This window comes from Aulostomus chinensis, chromosome 14 (assembly GCF_037954235.1).
Source record: "Aulostomus chinensis isolate RoL2024-O1b breed Wild chromosome 14, RoL_Achi_v1.0, whole genome shotgun sequence".
NCBI classification, from domain to species: domain Eukaryota; kingdom Metazoa; phylum Chordata; class Actinopteri; order Syngnathiformes; family Aulostomidae; genus Aulostomus; species Aulostomus chinensis.
In genome coordinates, this window is record NC_141333.1 from 15,296,087 (window position 1) to 15,315,716 (window position 19,630).

At 42.0% G+C, this 19,630-nt stretch overlaps 1 protein-coding gene across 2 annotated transcripts in view; it reads left to right on the forward strand.

Moving 5' to 3' along the window:
- The first annotated feature begins 18,985 nt into the window (after positions 1-18,985).
- The window catches only part of tle2b (TLE family member 2, transcriptional corepressor b), an 86,286-nt gene continuing 85,641 nt past the window's right edge, over positions 18,986-19,630 (forward strand). The window contains exon 1 of one of the 2 annotated variants that reach the window (XM_086223254.1): positions 18,986-19,088. The gene's annotated coding sequence lies outside the window, so the exon portion shown is untranslated. Of the gene's footprint in view, positions 19,089-19,227; positions 19,275-19,630 lie in introns of those variants that run through there. The other variant, XM_086223255.1, reaches the window with a different exon arrangement.

Here is a 19,630-nt window from a genome sequence, read left to right on the forward strand (position 1 = left end):
CTGCGGTTCATCGTTGTCTCTTCACTTTCCTTGAGATCTTGACCTCGCAACGTTTAAAAGCATTTTGCCAGTGAGATTATTGGCGCACTAATTTAACATTTTGTGTAAAGCTGGTGATTGCATCTTTATTCTGACATACAACTGGAGCTAAACTATGGTTAGCCAAGCTTAGCATCATGATTGAAAACAGGATTTCTACCTTGGGCAAAGTGACTTAGCAAGACTGTTCACATAAAGACTACAAACATGGTTGCCACCAGAGATTCTTCTCCGTTTCTGCTGCCATAATGTGTATCTAACTGGCCAGAAGTTAAATATTACTTAAATCTCACAACATTTTAAAGGCAGATACACAAAATGAAATTTTTAATCATGTGACCTTGGCTAATGAGTTCAACCTAAATTGGCAATGAAGGGACATATTTATCTCACCACAAACACTGCTGTTCAGAATGATGTCAAACCTATTTTCTCTGATTTCAGATATTGAAAAATGTTCGCTTCAGAGGTTTTCATAATGGATCTTTAAGTCCTTCCACTTAACTTGAGTAGTGGAACATAAATTTAGAGCTTCCACTTTGAAATCATGCTAAGAGTCAAAGCATTTTTTTTTTTCTCACGAGTAAGCTGCTGCCCCCTAAGGGTTGGGAGTATGTAGTATGAGCTGTCCTACTGTCAGTGTTACATATAGTACCTTTAAATGCATTTCTTGTCTTTATTTGCAGGTTTCTCATATGTTTGTGCCCCAAACTGTTGATCAGTGAGTAAATAAATGAGACTATGTATTATTTTTATGAATAGGAAGGTGACCTGCTGAACAAAATGCTGCCGAAAATTAAAATCTACCTTTAACACACACAAACGTGACACTCTTCTGTAGTAATCTTCTGTAGCAGAGGCAAACACAGAATGTTGAACTGTTCCTTTAACCCACAACTGCTCTGCATTAAGAACATGTAAGTCTCTTCTGAAGTTATTTTTCTTGGTTTAATAATAGCTAAGCAAATTTCCTCTTTTTCTTCTCTCTCCTCTTTTTTCTTTCTATTTGATTTTTGGCCTTTGATTTATCTTCCCTCTCTCTCCCCACCCCTGCTGGTAATGTTGTTCAGTGTAGACCCCTCCTCTGTGTGGTTAGTGGGCTGTTACGCAGCTGCCTCTGATACTTCCTGCCTGTCACTTCCAATCCTGGTGCTAGTACGCCTAAAACAACACACTCTCTCTCTCTCTCTCTCTCTCTCTCTCTCTCTGTCACACACACACACACACACACGCACGCACGCACACACACAAGCACACGCACGCACACATGCTCATACTTTTGTTTTTCTGACACACCTTTGTTAAGAAAAACATAAACACCCACGCTAATGTTTTTCACACACATGCTTGCAAAACCATGTCTGCATTGAGATGCATGCACACGCACGCACACACACACACACACACACACACACACACACACACACACACACACACACACACACTGGCACAGCAGTGGAGAGGACTCCCCATTGCTGAGAGCCAAATTCATTTAGCAAGTGGCCTCTTTTTCTGTCTCTCTCTCTCTTGCTGCCTCCTCTCTTCCTCTTCCTTTGTCTATCTTTACACGTATGTCTTTTGCTATCTCCCGTTGTCTGCACTTGTCACAATCTCTGAATGTTTTTGAAGCTACACTCTGCCCAAAAAGTGTATTTTACCTTTCAAGTACTCACAAATATGTAAAAAATTCCATCTTTAACTGAAGGGTGCTGAATTGTGCAGTTTTTATGATACTGAACATCATAATATCTTTGGTTAAAAGAACTGATGTAGACTATCACTTCCATCATGATGCAACAGCCTAGAGGAGCTACATAATAATGCATAATAAGTAGCGGATAAACGGCAGATCATCTGGACCACATGAGGGCAACAACAACATCTCTTTATTTATTTGGATAAGGGCATGTAACTTTAATAACACAAGCATGATTTTCTTCTTTCTTCTTTTGTTGTCAAAGTTATTTTCGATCCTCAAAAAGGGGCTTTGAAGCAGCGATGCTATCACACCTAGTACAATTAATTGATCAGAGCCTGATTGATTCTGCTGACGCCAGCTGTAACAAACTCCAGCTGAAATGAGGACGGAACGTCAGCGGAATGTTCTAGAATGAGTTGGTATGTGTGTAGAAGTGTATGATATGTGTTGACAGCCGGCCGTCCATCACTCCAGCCTCTCACCCATCTCATGTGCCCCAGCTCTGTCTGCCCGGCCCTGTTGTTTGTGCAAAGCACTTTCATCATGATCCTCATCACTAATTCATCCGCTTACAACCTTCATCCATCAGCACCAGCTCAAGTATGAAAACACCTCCGGCCAACTCACTGCCGTGGTGACGAGGCTTCCTCCTCACACCCCCGAAAAACCCCTCGGCTTCTTTCTTTTTCTTGTTTCCTTCAGTCTTCACTTGTTAGCCACTCTCCATCTTTCTCTCTTCATCTTTTATTTTCTCTTATTTTCTGTTTGCTGTCCTTTCCCTGTATATCTTTGAGCTCAACCCTTAAAGGAAGTATTAAAGTGAGCGCCAGTGACAAGATAATGTCGGCTTGTAGTTAGCTCTGATAAAAGAGCGTCTCTGTTCATGAATAGATCGCTGCCAACATCTACTTCGAATTCCTTATTTTTGTTGTTTGCTTGTTTCTCCTTTTTTGTAGGAAAACGGGGTGGATCACGGCTGCAGAGAGTCGGTCCTTTCACATCAGTCCTTAATTTTTGAAGGCTGATTTCTTCTCCAGCTCAGGTCAGCAGGGACATTTCTTCAGTCTATTGTACTGAACTGTCATGCTGCAAAATACTGGGTTTACATGAATGCATATCTAGTACTTTCAGCCTAGTTTGCTTGCCAGCTCACGTCACTTAACCACATTTCAACTCCAAATGTTAGCTTTTACAAGTCCAGCATGTTTTTTTTTACATAATGTCCGTTTAGGTGTTAAATATTAACGTTATTTACATGAATTGAAGCTGAGAGACACTTATCTGCTTCAACTGTAAAAGCGCTTTGGGTCCAGTTTTTTACTTTTTCGAAAAAAAACTGAAAAAAATGAGTCAGGTGACTATGACTATAACGCGATAATATGTGTGATCACGTTACCATGCATGAGACCATCGATGCCAGTGGAAAAGATACCATCTTTACTTTGTTTGTCTCGTGTGTGTGTGTGTGTGTGTGTGTGTGTGTGTGTGTGTGTGTGTGTGTGTGTGTGTGTGTGTGTGTGTGTGATGAAGAGGAGGATGTAGGCTGTTGAAATGTGGGTGTTTTTATTTGGAGCTGTGTGCGTGACAGTTTCGTGTTTGTTGTTCTTTTATTTCATATTTCTTTCAGTGATCACGACTTATCAAGAGAAGTTTTGGCGTTTTTTTTGTTTGTTTGTTTTTTTTAATAAAGTAAAGGTCTTGATTTTAATCCCGAAACTCCAAATACATTTTGTGGCCGTCATCCATAATTCATCCATTTCTACATGTGCTGAATGATTTGTGGGCAGCAGTATTTCAGGGACAACACAATTCTAAAACTGTGTAATGCAGGTTTTGGTGTTTGTTCGACCAACTCAACACACGGGTGAAATTGATCAGGTTATGACTCAAGGCTGAATTTTAGTGACTTTGACTGAAATTTCCTTGTTTCTTAATCTGAAATTCTGGCTTTACTTTCACAGCTGCACCATGATGCTCAGGTGAGAGAATGAGAGAGAGAGAGAGAGAGAGAGAGAGAGAGAGAGAGAGAGAGAGAGAGAGAGAGAGAGAGAGCTCTCAAAAACACAGCATTATCAAAGCTACTTTGAACCAAATTTTATATGATTTCCTCCATTTATGTAGTTGTTCAGACAAAAGGTTACAGACTGGTAGAACATGCTCAGGTAGCCAGCTATCTCTGCTCGCCTGCACACTGGAACATTCAGTGTGGCATGTGGCTTCAAGTAAATCGTCTCTCCTCAGAGAATCCTCTGTCAGTTGAATTACGCAGTTGTCAATGTAATATATCTGCCTTTACAGATGGGATGAAGATGGAAAGCTGCTTTTAAAAAAATGTCCAAATTAGGCTCAGTCTGTGAAAATGTCTGGCTCCCTTCTTGACATTTCTGTTTGTCTTTCCTTCTTTTTGCCTCCCTTGACAAACTGTTCTCATCATCTAAGAGCAAAAACCCTCTTGTCCTTCTTCTCTGCGGTTCCCTCTCTCTTGTTCTTCCTCGTTCTCTCGTAGCCCCTGCCAGTCAATGACATGTCATTCTTGCGTCCGTCATGTGATCCCTCCCTCCGTGCAGACAGGCATATGCAGCAGCTCTGTAAATGGCAGGCTGCTGTGTGGTTGCGATGCGGTCGGACTGTGGTCTGTTTGCGCTGCCACTGCGGTTCTCTCTGCTTACCAGCCGGCTGCTTCACCCTGTCTGGACCCGGCTGGATGGCTGGACGACCGCTTGAGTGACTGCTGAGTAATTGAGGTGGTGCGTGGTGTAGCAAATGCATGCACATACACACCCTGCTGCCACCACAAGCCTGTCATAAACTATCCTGGTGTGTCACGGGAGACACGGGGCAGCCATCAGCGTCCCATTGCTGCTCCGCTACCAGCTTAATGCTCCCTGTTGTCTAAATAATCTGGCAATGCCACCAAACGCCATTTATCATCCTGTAATTGCAACCTGAGAGAGCTGGTCAGTGATAAAGCTGAGTGCGATTAACGTGATGACTCATGCTACTTTTATGTATTAGTGCAGCTGGCGGCAACAGATCCGTTAGAGGCCGAGGGCCCCATCTTTGTCCACGTGTGGGTGTGAGGGTGTTTTTTACAAGACCCCTGTAGGAAGGGATGTTCTGGCTACTGTAAAGGTTCCCTAGAGAACATCCTCAAGCTTTACGGAACATTAGGACTCTTCTTAAAACATCCAAAAAGTGGACGAAGTAGGAAACCTACAGTTCTCAATTACATCCTGTTGGGACTTTTTTAACGGGAAAAAGATTCTCACCAATACATTTCCAGAATGTTCTGGGAATATCCCTGCCGGTGCTGTAAAAGTTAAGGTTCTCACAGTTGTTTTAAGGTTAAAACGGCCTTGTTATTTAGGAACATTCAGTATGTTCAGGGAAAGTTCAAGGGATCGTTATATTGGACATTTCAAGATGTGGATTCTTTAAAGGTTAAGGCTTTTTAGTGAACACTCAGGGAACACTAAGGGTGTTCCGTGTTCCAGGAGTGATATGTGGGACACTTCTACTTGGTCTCTATTCTATGTTCCAAGAACATTTGCAGAACCTACAGGAAAACTTAGGGGAACAACATCAATCACTTTGGATCTATCAAGGTTCTTGCATCATCTCCTGAGAACATAACGCGACTTTCCAACAGCTTTGCACTGGAGACACAGAGGGAACATTCTATTCCATATAGGTTCCTGTAAAATATCATATTACCATTCCCAGAACATCCAGAAAATTTGTTAAATAAGTCGCCCTAACCTTTAAAGGCCTGGAATGTTTGGGAAGGTTACAAGATGATGCCCTTTACCCCGGCAGGAACCGATCTCAGTATGTTTTGGGAACCTGAACGTTCCAGGTGAGCAGTTAGATCATCCAGTAGAACCTTTAATGAACAAAACTGAAAGAAATGAAGACCGGAGGAATGAGAGTGAGATGATGAAACCAAGAAATGGAGCAATTAGTCCCAGAGATTTAAGGTGAAAAGGGATTTGGTAAGACAAGTGAACTAATAAGATGGTTGTGTGTTTCTCCATCTGTAAGGAGGCGAGAGAGGGAGAGAGGGAAGCAAAGAGCGACAGTGCGAGAGAGAGAGGGAGAGGAAGAGGAGGAGGAGGTGAGGTGCTGCCAGAGGGTGAATGTTGGAACACAGAGCAAGTTGTGTTGATTTGATTAAATTCAGTTCTGTTCTATTTGCAGTAGGCCTAGTTACTCAGCTATATCTGTACAGGGCTGTCTGCGGAGTTTGAACAACACTGACACAGATCTGGGGGAGAACGCAGACGGGGGATTAGCCTCCCAAATACCACTTTTAAAAAGGATATGCTAAGTTTTTTTTTGGGGGGGGGGGAGATTAGCCCTGTTTGTCAGTTTTTCGGTTCATCCTGTGCCACTGATACCAAATTAATCCTCACGTCCCTGGTTCGCCCCTGTGCATGGCATTATCACTTTTAAATGCAGGGGGAATCATAAGTTGAAGCATTTCCAAAAATACATGTTCACTGGGTTTATGTGCAATGCCAGACCAGTGAAATTTACACAAAGCCATAAGTAAATATTGCATTAGGCTGAGAGGCGAAGGACTATTTTACATCCGTAGGAGGTGAGTGGAGAGAAGCCTCTTGCTGGTCAGAACCCAAACCAGAGACAGATGAAGCTCATCATGAGGAGAAAAGGGATTTGGTCGCAGGTACAAGACCCTAAACCAGGAATGGGGAGGTCTTTGACAACAGATTTGAACAAATGAATTGACTCATAGCAGGTGAATGGAAATGTGGAATCAATAAGGATAATCTTTTCATGTCCTCTTAAAGTGAAGTGGACTTTTGTGGGAAGTTTGATGACTTTCCCTGGAGGTGTTTCTGAGATACTGTGGAGAGATATATTATTATGAGATATAATGAGTATAGAAGGTGCACACATACCGTACGTAGGGACAGCCCATAATGCCTGGCTGTCCTGGTGGTGGACGCATAAAATTGGTCAGAAGGTGTTAAAGGTCAGACTTTAGAACCATATTGAGCAAAAATGTTGATTTGTGTTTCGCACAGGTGCGTGTATGCTGGCTCATGGTTCACATCTGGATGGGTTTACCCTCTCTAATAGGTACTAAGACTGGTTTGATGGGTTGAGGTCATTCTTTGTATAAAAGAAATGCCTGTAAATTGACCGGACACCATTTTTACCAGCTGTTCTACCGCCTGCTGCCAGCGAGGAAGCAGCAGTGAGGGGCGAGCGAGTCCCTCGACATGCCGTCTTAAATTGGCAAAGGTTGAAATGTTTTAAAAGGCAGCTTTTGTCTTTGAGGCTGCGCATTGATGGCAGGTTACATCATGTGCAACCTCATTAAGTTAATCTTAGTTTGAAGAGAATATAGGCGGTAACACACGCTCCTAATGTTAAAAACAAGAGGTAGTCAAGAAGGCTGAAAAAGCAGCTCCACAACCCGAGGAGACATATCAGTCCGTGGTACTGTACAGTTAGTGGCCAGTCAATACCGTATCTGCCAGAGGAGCTAGAATCCATGACGAAGCACAACCAGTTAGTTGATGCAGCTGTGTGGTCATTTCAGCAACGTTAGTGATGAAGTCAGTCAACAGGATAACATGTTTTCCAGGAAGAGTTGAGCGAACAAACCTTTCTGGAGATTTAATCCAATTCCAGGCATTGACAGTTTGAGTTTAGAGGGATGGAAGAATGGAAGGATTGAAGGATAGATGGACAGATGGAGGCGAGTTGTGTTCTTGAGTGTATAGCACTGTGAGTCGATGTCTGGTGACATCTTGGGAACAGTTAGCCAGCCAGCTCCAGTGCCAGGGGATGCTCATACACACACACATACACACACACAAACACACACACACACACACACACACACACACACACACACACACACACACACGCACACACACACCAGACGCGATGCTCGCTCAATGTCACTTTGACATTTACTCTCTCAGGGAATGCTGCTGCCACTGAGGACGATGTGTCATAAAATGGAGGCACATTTTCACATGCGCTGCTCTGCAGGGTACACAAACAACACTACTATATGGTATAAATACTGCAGTAGGGGTGAGAACCCTGTATTACAATACAGTGATTAAGTGATAAACGATAAACCATGCTCACCATTTTTACAAATACACTGAACATGGACACTCAGAACTACACACATACACACTTGTCTTACACAGTCCTGGCTGACCGTGCTGTCCCAGCTTCCTGCCAGATGGTGTCATTCGGCCAGACAAGGTTGCTCTGCTCCACTTGCCTGACCATCCTAACAAGCATTTAGAAGGTCACTTCACCCTAATTATTTTTGAAAATGTCCCACTTGTGGTTTCTTGCCATGACACACTTTTTCTTTTTTTTTTGGGGGGGGGGGTGTTCCTCACTCAACAGGCACTATTACATAAGAGAAAAAATAAAAGCGATACTTCATCCAAAAAGCGCACTTTGCCTTTTACTCATAGATCATTTTAGCTCACATAAGGCTCACCACTGCCTGTTTTTTTTTTTTGTGACCCCAGAATATAAAATGAACAGGACACAAATTCAAGCTTGAAGCTAAATTGAAGCTTTTGGCCTCGACATGTTGTATTTAGCTCAAATTAAAGTATTGGTGGGTTACTGAGAATAGGGCTGGATCAGAAGATGTAGATTATATATATATATATATATATATATATATATATATATATATATTTTTTTTTTTTTTTTTTAGACAGTTCTATGGTTATTTGTAGTTGGTGGTTATTGAGTACCGTTAGCTTCAAGCTGGCTGACACTGCATTCTGGAGTCACAATAAAATGATGCAGAGTTAAAATAAGATCTTTGTGAGCTCAAGACATTGTGAGTATTTAAAAGGCAAACTACGCTTTTGGGTGAAGTATCGCTTTAAGATCACTGGTAGCACCAAAGGAAATAATTATATTCCTCTAATGGATTTTAATGATTCACTCTTTAATACAAAACATGTTAATTTCGTGACACCTCTGCACTCCCTTTTAACATTTCTCGTTACCTTCGACAGCCCCTCTCCCCCCACGTTCACGGCTTTTTCATTTCATTTCTGGCAGCTCCTGGTGAGGCCATTTCCTCCCATCGGTTAAACCTGTCAGGGAAATGTTTGCCACAGATGATAGGAAGTGGAGGAGTGTGTGTGTGTGTGTGTGTGTGTGTGTGTGTGTGTGTGTGTGTGTGTGTGTGTGTGTGTGTGTGTGTGTGTGTGTGTGAGTGTGTGAGCTGTGAGGATGTAGGCCGAGTGGTTTGGGGTTTCTGGAGGGGAAACTAGGTTAATGTTTGGGGTAGGTAAGCTGTATGATTGCTGAATCTGTCTCAGCTGGTTACCATGATTATGACTTTATCTGTGTGTTAGGAAATGAAAGTGTCTCAGTGTGTGTGTGTGTGTGTGTGTGTTTGAGAGTGAGCGTTGGTCAGTTCAGGACACAGTAACTCCCAGTGGACTTTTTCCTGTTTTAGTCTCTGAACTTAATTGGCACACTATGGCTCAGGCATTGTTCCAAGTCGCGTGTGTGTGTGTGTGTGTGTGTGTGTGTGTGTGTGTGTGTGTGTGTGTGTGTGTGTGTGTGTGTGTGTGTGATCACGTGTGCATTATGTCTATATGTTTTTACATGTCATTAGCTGCTAGGACACATGCCATCATGTCACACGAGCACATGTTTTTTGTGTTTACTTGTGTGTGTACAGGTAGTTTGTGTGCAGACATGAATGACAGGATAAATGAAGACACCACATGGTAGAAATAATATCTGATGTTTTTGTCTATGGCCGCATTCACTTACAAAATTGAAACTTGGCCAGAGAACATGAAAGTAAAGGCACGCACATGCTTCAGAGGTGGCTGACTATCCCCTGGGTCATATAGATGAACCTGCTGGCTGTTCAGACACGACCACATTTGTTTACTCGATTGGATAACTCGTATGACGTCTAATGCAGATGGATCTACCAATCAGCTTGCTCGACTTGCAATTTGGCAGGAAGACTTTAAGTCATCGTGATACATGCAGAAGCGCTGACTCAAGGCAACTGGACTCGAGTGAGATTCTTGATGAGTGAAGTAAAGATTAGGATGAAACCATTCCGAGAAATGAGGCTATTACAGAGCATAGCAGCATGTTTACTCTCCATTCTAGGTGTAGATGAGACAAGGCCAAGCTACTTGGGAGTCTGATTTATGTACGGTGCCTCTCACGTTGGCACTGCAACATTCATCTTTGGTTGCAGTCAAAGCAGGAAGTGTTGCCTATTGTAGCGACAAATAGCAACTAGCATCACTTGGTGGCAACAAGTGATAAGGGAACAGAGCTAAGTCATGAGCCTGATAGAGAAGGAGAGCCAAACTGTATTGTCTACTAAACTCCAATCAGAAAACAAATATTTTAAAGGTGCTTTGCTTGTCATTTTGCAGACAGATAGAGTAAAGCGTGAATTTCTGTATAATACTGATCACCATCATTTGGCAGTTATTTCAGTATCATTTTGATCCCTTTTCTTCAGTGAAATTATGGAAAAATCCAAAGTGGAACCATCTGTGATGCGTTCTATCGGCCTAACTGAAGCAACTTTTTAAAATTTAATATTCTGTTTTTTGGACTCTGGGCATGAGCCTGTGTGTCCAACTTGTAGCAAGTCTATGTGGTGTTAAGAGGGACCTGCTGAGGGGGGCTCGGACCCTATTTAGACCTGTTTGCTGATCTGGTCTTTATCTGTTGCTGGATCATGTAGACTCACAAACAGGTTTAGCAGCCACCAAAGAAGATGCTAAAAGTAAATGACATATTTGAAGGGCAGCATCAGACCTCACAAAAGTATATAAATAGATTAAGGTGAAGATAGTGTTAAACCCCCATTAGTCAAGTAGAGAGAAAGAAACATGTATCTAAATCTTGGATATCAACTTTAATAGCAAAACGCAAAGAGAGTAAGGCAACAGTCATGATCTGAGCATCAGGACATGGATGTCACAAACACAGCAAGTACTCTACTTCTGTATTGAGCCCTCTGGTTGTAAGCAGCTCTGAGCAGCAGCAGCAGACCAGAAGCAGAGATAAAGTGGTAAATGGGGCTGTAATGAGAACTGGGACTCATATTCAGCTCTGTGTGAGGCTCTGGGTTTGTCACGCTGGTCGCTGCCAGTTTCCATTACCTACTGCACAGTCTGAACCCGCTCCACTTGGGCTTAGATCGCTTTGTTTGTTCAGATGGTCTTAGCTCACTAATGTGCATTATGGCCCACTCAACAAATACAGTGTCAGGGGAGAAGCCGCGGAGTAACGGCTGTAATGGGCAGTTAGGAGCACCTTTTTTCATAGGCGAGGACGTCGTGTGCAGCTTTCTCCCGCTCTCTCTTTCCCCTAACATGCATTTAAATGTAAACTTCACGTGAGTAAAAGTGTTGCAAAAACACAGAGCTTTTACATTATGCAAAACTATATCTGTCCTTCCTGTCTTTTCTCTGCTGTTTCTGTCTTCACATCCTTTGTTTGCAGTTACCTTTTCCTTTTAATTTTGTTATGCGTTAAAATTGGGTCATATTAACGAGGCAAAATATGTATGCTCTCATTTAAATACACACACACTAGTATTTTATTGTAACTCAGCCGCACGCAATGTGAATGTCCTGTTTGTCTTGTAATACCACTTTGTACCTCGAGAGGTGATAGTGAGTCACATAGTATTCAAACTGCCCTTGGATCACATGGAGCAGGAGCGCTGCTCAAAAGCACACTGTTTGTAGCCAACAAACCAGAAGTATTGACCTTTGGTCTGAGCTAAGCCAGGCTCTCGGGTCTGAATGCTTCACTCATAGAGACTGATTTACAAGAAGAGAGCTTGAAAAAAAAAAACAACAACCTGCAGATCCATTCCAGTATGCAGAAGTCGCGTACCAGTAAACACTGTCCTACCAGCAACACAGGCATTGTTGGACGGTAAAGGTTGGTGCCGCGTGTGAAGCTGAGAAGATGACAATGTCTTGTCTTTATCAGCTTGGTAGAATTTTGCATATTCTTTTCCTGCCGTTACTAAGTAGCAGCGGTGGACAAAGTAAATATCCCAAGTACTTGAGTCAAAGTATACCAGGTCAAACATTACTCCATTCCAAGTGAGCAATTTAGTCAAATCAATGTAAAATTTAAAGTAAAAATACTGACACAAAGAAAGTAATCTTATACTTTAACTCAAGTAAAACATTGATCTTAATAGTTGGAGTCATCCCCTTCGAGTGGAGTTCACTAATATGTGCAAGGCGAATGAGTGTCCATTTCTTGCACATTGCACCTTTAAATTGAAATTCTGAAACAGAAATCTGGAGAGGGAGCACAGCAGGAGTAATCATAGACTGCACATCATCATCATTTCAGAGAGCAGCTTTATCGATCTTTTATTCCAATTACTAACTAATTCTGTAGTTATCTGTGTACATGGTAAAATATCAGAAGGATTGGCTCCCTCAATGCTGTATATTCCTTTGTGGAGAGCAAAGAAGATTTATTTTGTAGTCACGTTGGTTACATTAGATTCATGATATTCTGAACAAATTTGTGTGAAATATTCACTTGACGGTTAACTATATCTTCAGCGACTTTGTGAAACAAAGAACCCCTCAAGAGGCTGACGAAACCATCTCAGCCCAAACATAGCGGAGAGGGAAAAGAATCAGAGCGGGAAAAAGATTTCTCTGTCTGTGTATTGGCATTTCTCTGTATCTCCAAAGTCTAACTCTTTATTTAATTCTATATATTTTATACACACATACACAGAGCTCATATGCGTGAGTGTGTGTGTGTGTGTGTGTGTGTGTGTGTGTGTGTGTGTGTTTGTGTAGTGCTCACTAAGGCCAGTTGAACAACAAGATATCCCCCAGGAATCTCCAAACATGGCATCATGAATTTTTCAACATTGACATCCACCATCTGCACCCAGACCAGCGCGCGTGCGCACACACACACACACACACACACACACACACACACACACACACACACACACACACACACACACACACACATCTGCTCTCTTTCAGCCTGTCTCACCTCTCTCTCCTCCTCTCTCTGTGTGTTTTTGAATGCGCTGCATCTGGTCACGAGAGCCCCTGCCAGTACATATTACACTTACATAATGCATTCTACTGTCAAAGTGTTTAAAAAAAGGAGCATACGGAGCGGGCAAGGAGGAGAAAGAGGAGATCAAGATAAAGTGAGGGTGGGATGGAGGGAAAGATATTGATAGTCCTTGTTTGATTAGTGATACTGCTAAATCAACAAACCCTTTTTTTTTTCTCGTCCAACGTGGCATATTGAATTGAAGACAGAGCTGGGAGTCAGAGTGTGAGACAGACAGATCAAGGGAAAGTGTTTGTTATGCAGGATGCAACGAGCAACATGCAGAGATGAAAAGCAAAAGGCAACTGTGTGCTGCTGCGGAAAAAATGACCTGCTATTACAAACTAAAGAGCTGCATGAATCTATTTGCCTGGTGTCAATGGAGACGATCCCGACAGAACACACTCATATGAGCTCACCGTTAAAAAGGCAGCATCACTGTAGCCTTTATTAATCAGTGAGGAGACGATAATGCAGGGATGAAATGAATGTCTGTTTTGGTTTTTGTGTGACAAAAAGCACAACTTGCAATATCATCACTTTCAAGTGGGGTGCGTGTGCGCGTGCATGCGTGAAAGAGAGAGAGAGATGAAAATGATGATGGAAGAGGAGGACGTTTTTATTCACTACCTCGCTTCCAATTAGTCACACAACTAGCTTTGCCAAGTAGGCTGATCACAGCTTTGTCTACTAAAGCCTGGGCACCCTGCACGCACGCACACACACACACACACACACACACACACACACACAGGCGACACAGGCAGACAGAGAGACACAGATAAGCACGCATTGTATGGTCACTGCATGTTCAGACCCCACCCCTCATATAGGACACACACGCATGGTTCACACTCACACACCAAACCAGCATACAACAGCACACACACATTCTTTCTCATCATATGATACTCACGGTATGCACACCGCATCCTCACAAACAGCACTAAGGCACAATGTGTTTATACTCTATACAACTACACACATTCCAGGTCGCAAACACACACACACATCCGTGAAACCTTTGTGAGTGTGTGTGCATGCGCGCACGTGTGTGTGTGTTCATAGAGAAAAAATTTAAATGAATGAAACAAGCTGAGGCTTTATATGCAAGCTAGATACAAAAAGATAACACAAATAATGACACCTACCGCACACACACATGCAAGTACATGCCATTTGATTTATTGATTAAGGGACGCATCCAACATCCAGCGGTACCCCAAATGCCCCCCCCCCCTCCCCTGCCGTCCACTCCACATGCGTGTTAGACTGAGACAGTGACGGATGGCGACTTCATTATGCTCGGTTGCCTCATTTCCTGGCTTTCTGATCTGACACACTTCATTAAGAGATGGATAAGATGTTTCTAGTTCTCTTGACTCCAACATGTGACGTGACACTCCGCAGCTATGAGGTCGCTGTAACTTGAGGGTTGGAGCATTTTAGATCAGGTGATTCAGCTGTTGCAGTTTTAGAGAAAGCTGTCCAATCTGTAAACCTGTGCACTGTTTGGAAGCAGCTTTAGCATGATTATTGTTGTGTGTGCAGTTATTTCCAGTAATCATCACATAAATATTCTTCTGAGGTGATTCCTGCGTGAGTGTGTGAACCTTGCACATCAAAGGCTGTCACATAAAGGTCACCTGTCCCCTGTGATTGAGCATCAGCCTCATGTCAGGACATTTTTATTATCCTTACCTGTTCAACTTTGAATGACTTTTAATGTATCTTTTTAAAAAAAATGTGGTTTCATGGTTTATTTTCCTCGGGTGCCAATATTTAAATTATATTGAGACTGTATGAAAAATGTGAGAATCCGCTGCAACCTTTCAAATGTACTTTGATTTCAGTGTAAAGTTGCTCTGCCAGCAGGTGGGACCAGGTCCAGGTCCAAGCATCCGGAATTGGTTAGCTAGTATTTTTTTTTTTTGTTGACCTTTACAGCAACTTACTGCCTGAGGTCCATGACTCATCCGCGTCAGCAGACACCTCCTTGTGGGTTTTCTGAGCTTACACTTATCTTCATCTGTTTGTTGGTTGTCCATCAACATTTCAGCAAGTGCTCATAGCCCAGTAGCTCTGATTACACCCAAACTGGATGTTCAGTATCAACACAGTAGGTTAAGTCCATTTTCTTTGCCATAATAGGCGCAATGGGCTCGTTTCCTCATACGGATGTCAGGTGTTGGTAATTTCCTAAAATTTAAGGAATATTTTCCCAAAAGGCACTTGAAAAGGCTTCTAAATAGCCTGGATGAGAGGCGTTTTTGTCCGTTTTGTGTTTGGATCAGAAATAGCTCATTTAGCTCACTTGTAGCTTGTTAGGTTGCTTTAACTAGCATGCTATCTACCATCCCAACATCCATTTCAGTGTGGTCTGGGAGTGAAATGTCTAAAAATGATCCAAAATATCAAGAATAAACAAAACTCTGAAAAGCTAAACTCTGGAGGAGCTATCAATATATTGATTGATAGATATGGAAACTGACAGGAGAACCAAGCAAATCTGCACAGACACGGAGGAGAATCAATGCGAAGACCAAAGCCTGGAGTCCAAAACTTAACGGTCAATGAGCAGAACTGTAATAAACATCAGAAATCATAGTTTTCTAAAAGAAATAAATGGACCTCCCGTGTACGACAGAGTTGTGAACTCCAGACGTTCATGTGACTTGCATTTTGTTTTTCACATCTTGTTCACTGCAACATGATCAACAGTGAAGGAAGTTCTGACATCCAGTTATGACCCTGTAAATGAAATCAGGGTGTAAAAGTAATGATTAGAAGTAGAATTTGATGTCATCTAAGAGACAACCACCATCAAATATGCCAGAGATAAAGATGCAGAAGCTAGAGGCCCTCCACTGATTCACCCTGTAGAACTTTAAACCCCCTAAGTCTGAAAGTGAGCACACTAACATCATAATTTAATTTCATTTCCTACATGACAAAAATGTCACTCTCTCTCTCTCTCTCTCTCTCTCTCTCTCACTCACTCTCTCTCTCACACACACACACACACACACACACACACACACACACACACACACACACACACCACACACTCGAGTGACATAGTTCTTTCCTGCCGCCAGGAAATAAGTTGGATGAAGCTAATTCTGGAACCTGCACATGTCCCACATCTACAGACCTGCACAGCCACACTGATCTCACAAAGACATACACGGTCACACCCAGCAGGTCACAGCACACACGCACAAAGCAAACACACACGTATCATGCACATACATAGCAAAATGTTTGCACTACAAGGTCAGGAGGTCACATGTGTTTGCAGGCGCTGAGGGACCTGTAACAAACCACAGGTACGTACATACACACAGCAGTTTTATTCACCCCGTGTGTGTGTATGTACCCATATTTCTGTTTATATGCGCCTCTTTTTCCCCCATGTCCAGCATCAGACCAGCACAGAGTTTATCCGGAGTTCCACATCACACGGATTGAATTTCTCCCTCCGCCATTTCCCATTACTGCATGGGCCCAATCGTTTTTACTGACTGACAACTCTGTGTGTGCATGTATGTGTGTGTGTGTGTGTGTGTGTGTTTTGATGATGGATTTGTGTCAGTGGAGTGTGTAAAAATCCTGGTCTTTACAGTCTTATGTGATTTTATGAAAAAACATTGCTGGGTGCAGCAGTTCCAGTAAGAAAAGAAAGGTAGAAAAATATCCCGCTAACACAGTGAAAAGATTTTGAAATGATTACATGCAGGATTTCTCAACAGAACAAGTTCATCCTCCACTTGTTAGATCGACTTGAGACTTCATATGTGCACCTTTAATAAAGATGTTCTATGAACTGCAATCACTGAAGCTCTCTTCCATATAAACTGTTATACAGTTCAAATTATCCTCTTGTTGTTGAACTTCAGTCATGCAAATCAGACAAGCTACAATATTTTAAGGTTTCCATTTGAGTTTGGTCATTAAAACGAGCCTTTAGTTATTCTCTTTTAATTGTTTGAATAAATAAAAAAAAGTGGACAGGAGTATGCAACATTACAGTTTTATCAAGCTTTTCAATGATACATTGCAGGAAAAATGAATTTTAATTCTGTGTTTTTTTTTCTTTATCACTGGTTGACATGCTGCACCCCAGAAATGTAAATGCGCGTTGCAGCGACGCAGCTGTGACACTTTCGCTTCATAGCATGACATTTCTCTCCTCCCATTTCCTCCTCTCATCTGAGCTCTTTTCAGCATTGTAGTTCGCACTGTAGCTCCAACTCCAAAATGCTCACTTTCTGCCTTTCTACATCCATTTTGGCACAAACCACTTTAGATTGCATGTGTCATGGCTAACCATTATCATGCAAATGACGTTGGAGTTGAAAATTTGTCAAATTTACCAATGTGTTATTAAGTGTGTTCATTCATTATTGTTCACTATCTGTAAAACTTGAAATGTGGGTGTAAAAACAGTTATTTTGACCTAGAGCATGTGATGCTTTAGTTTCATATAAGGTAATTTTAGCTGTTAGCTATCGGGACAAGATAACAACAAAAAAGACATCTTAAAAATGAGAAATCATGTTGAGAATTATGTTATACAAATAGATAAATAAATATGTTTGTTATATGTTAAAGTTGACATCATCTCCCTGATACATATCTATCTTGTCAATATTTTTGGCGTTGCTTGTTTCTATTTGTTCGTATTTTAATTCAGTTCGCCGTTGCCGTACGTAGCGGTCCAAGATGGCAGGAACCAGATCAACTCGGGTAGCGCCAGAGAAGATTCGACGAATGCAAACTACACTTTATAGAACACACGCCTTTGACCAAAATCAAAACTCACTTGATACTTTCATTTATTTTATTCTCTCATGTAAAAATAACAAGATATGATGCCTTTAAGAGCAGTTGCTGTTGCACAGTGACTGTTGCAGGACCTCATTTTTCCACCATACATGTTATGTTCCATGCATTAATGAGTATGCAAGGAACATACATGTTCATAAAGCTCCACATTCATACAAGTAACGACAAGAGTGTGGATGAAATGGGAGGGAGCAGGGTTTTATTTTTACTCTGCAGCAGCAGAGTTGTTAAATGTGGTTGTGTGGAGAGCTGGGCCTACCATGGCGCACCATGTCGAGACACACCTAATGGTGCAATATCAACTTGATGATATGAGCTTTACACAATGTGTGTGTGTGTGTGTGTTGTTGCACACTGAGTGCTATTGGCCAAGACATATAGAAAATGGGAGTAAATTAAAAATTGAGTAAATTGACTGTAGCGTTTCAAATCACACACCCAGACACTGCAGCTGAATGTCACAGCTGAATACTTACATCCATGAAGGTTATGATTTATGTTCTTCCATAACATAGAATTCACTATTTTAATTTTTGACATCCAAAGGCACCTATTTTGATTCTTCCCTATTTGAAGTACAATAAAGAGTACTTGCTGGGGGGGTCTTATTTTCAAACTGGACCTCACTGACAAAGTGTTTACCCAGTGTGAGTGTGAGTGTGTACCTACCGTAGCCTGTGTGTGTGTGTGTGTGTGTGTGTGTGTGTGTGTGTGTGTGTGTGTGTGTGAGTGTGTGTGAGTGAGTGTGTACCTACCGTAGCCTGTGTGTGTGTGTGTGTGTGTGTGTGTGTGTGTGTGTGTGTATGTGTGTGTGTGTGTGTGTGAGTGTGATTGTGAGTGTGGCGTAGAAATAGCGGGATTGAAATTAACGGCTGAATTTACTGAGCATTTATGTAGCGTGACTGACAGCGCGTGTGCATATATATATATATATATATATATATATATATATATATATATATATATATATATATATTGTGTGTGTGTGTGCGCGTGTGTGCGCGCGCGTGTGTGTGCGCGCGCAGAATAATTGGAACTTCAATGCCCACAATCCCCACAGACTCCTGCTTCTGCTCCCCTCCTCCCTCCGCCTTTACACACTCAGTGGTTACGATTGGCTCGGCTCTCTCATGACGTCAGAACCCAACGTGGGGTTCTCGGAAGACAATTGGCTAGAACCGAAATCCCCCTCGTCCAATCAGCAGGCGAAAAGGGCCCTCTGACAAGAAAGAGCTTTTAAGGTGGAACCCAGAAGTTGCTAGCAGCGGGCTAAACTGCATAAATTGAGATGTTAAAGGAAGAAACGTGACTTTCCGTCGCTTTCACAGCTTGTTGTTGGTATAAGAAGAAGTTTAAGACACATAACTAACAGGTCAGCCGCTCTTACTGTAAGTTATGCTGTTATAACGTATTTAACTGGTTCAGGTTGTTTTTAAATCCCCCGCTGATTTAGTTGCACAGGTGTTTTTGTTAGCCTGTTTTCCCTGTAATCAGCTTTATGTCTCCTGTAATGTTGGTGGGAAAAACTCCGGGAAATCCGGGAAATAAGACCTTTTCGGTAAGGACCCCCTGAGTCCCATTTAGTAAAGCTTTTATGTTGTATTTTATAACTTCAGAGGAAAACCGAAGCTTTATTAGAGAAGCATCTGTAGCTATTTTATGTATTTTATTCTATGTTAGCTACAAGCCACTACAGTGAAACCTGCACTGACGGACTGAACCTGTGCACGTGTTATAACAGAGGTGTTTACTTGTTGTTATCTGTTGCCTTAAACAGAGGTTGTCAGAGTGTGAGGTTGGGTTACAGGGGAGGCTCAGTCAATGTAATATTAGGGATCAAAAGAATATTATTATCTATCAATGTGTTCAAGATGTGGTTTAGAAACACAGTCCTTGTGGGGAATTTTGCTGTTT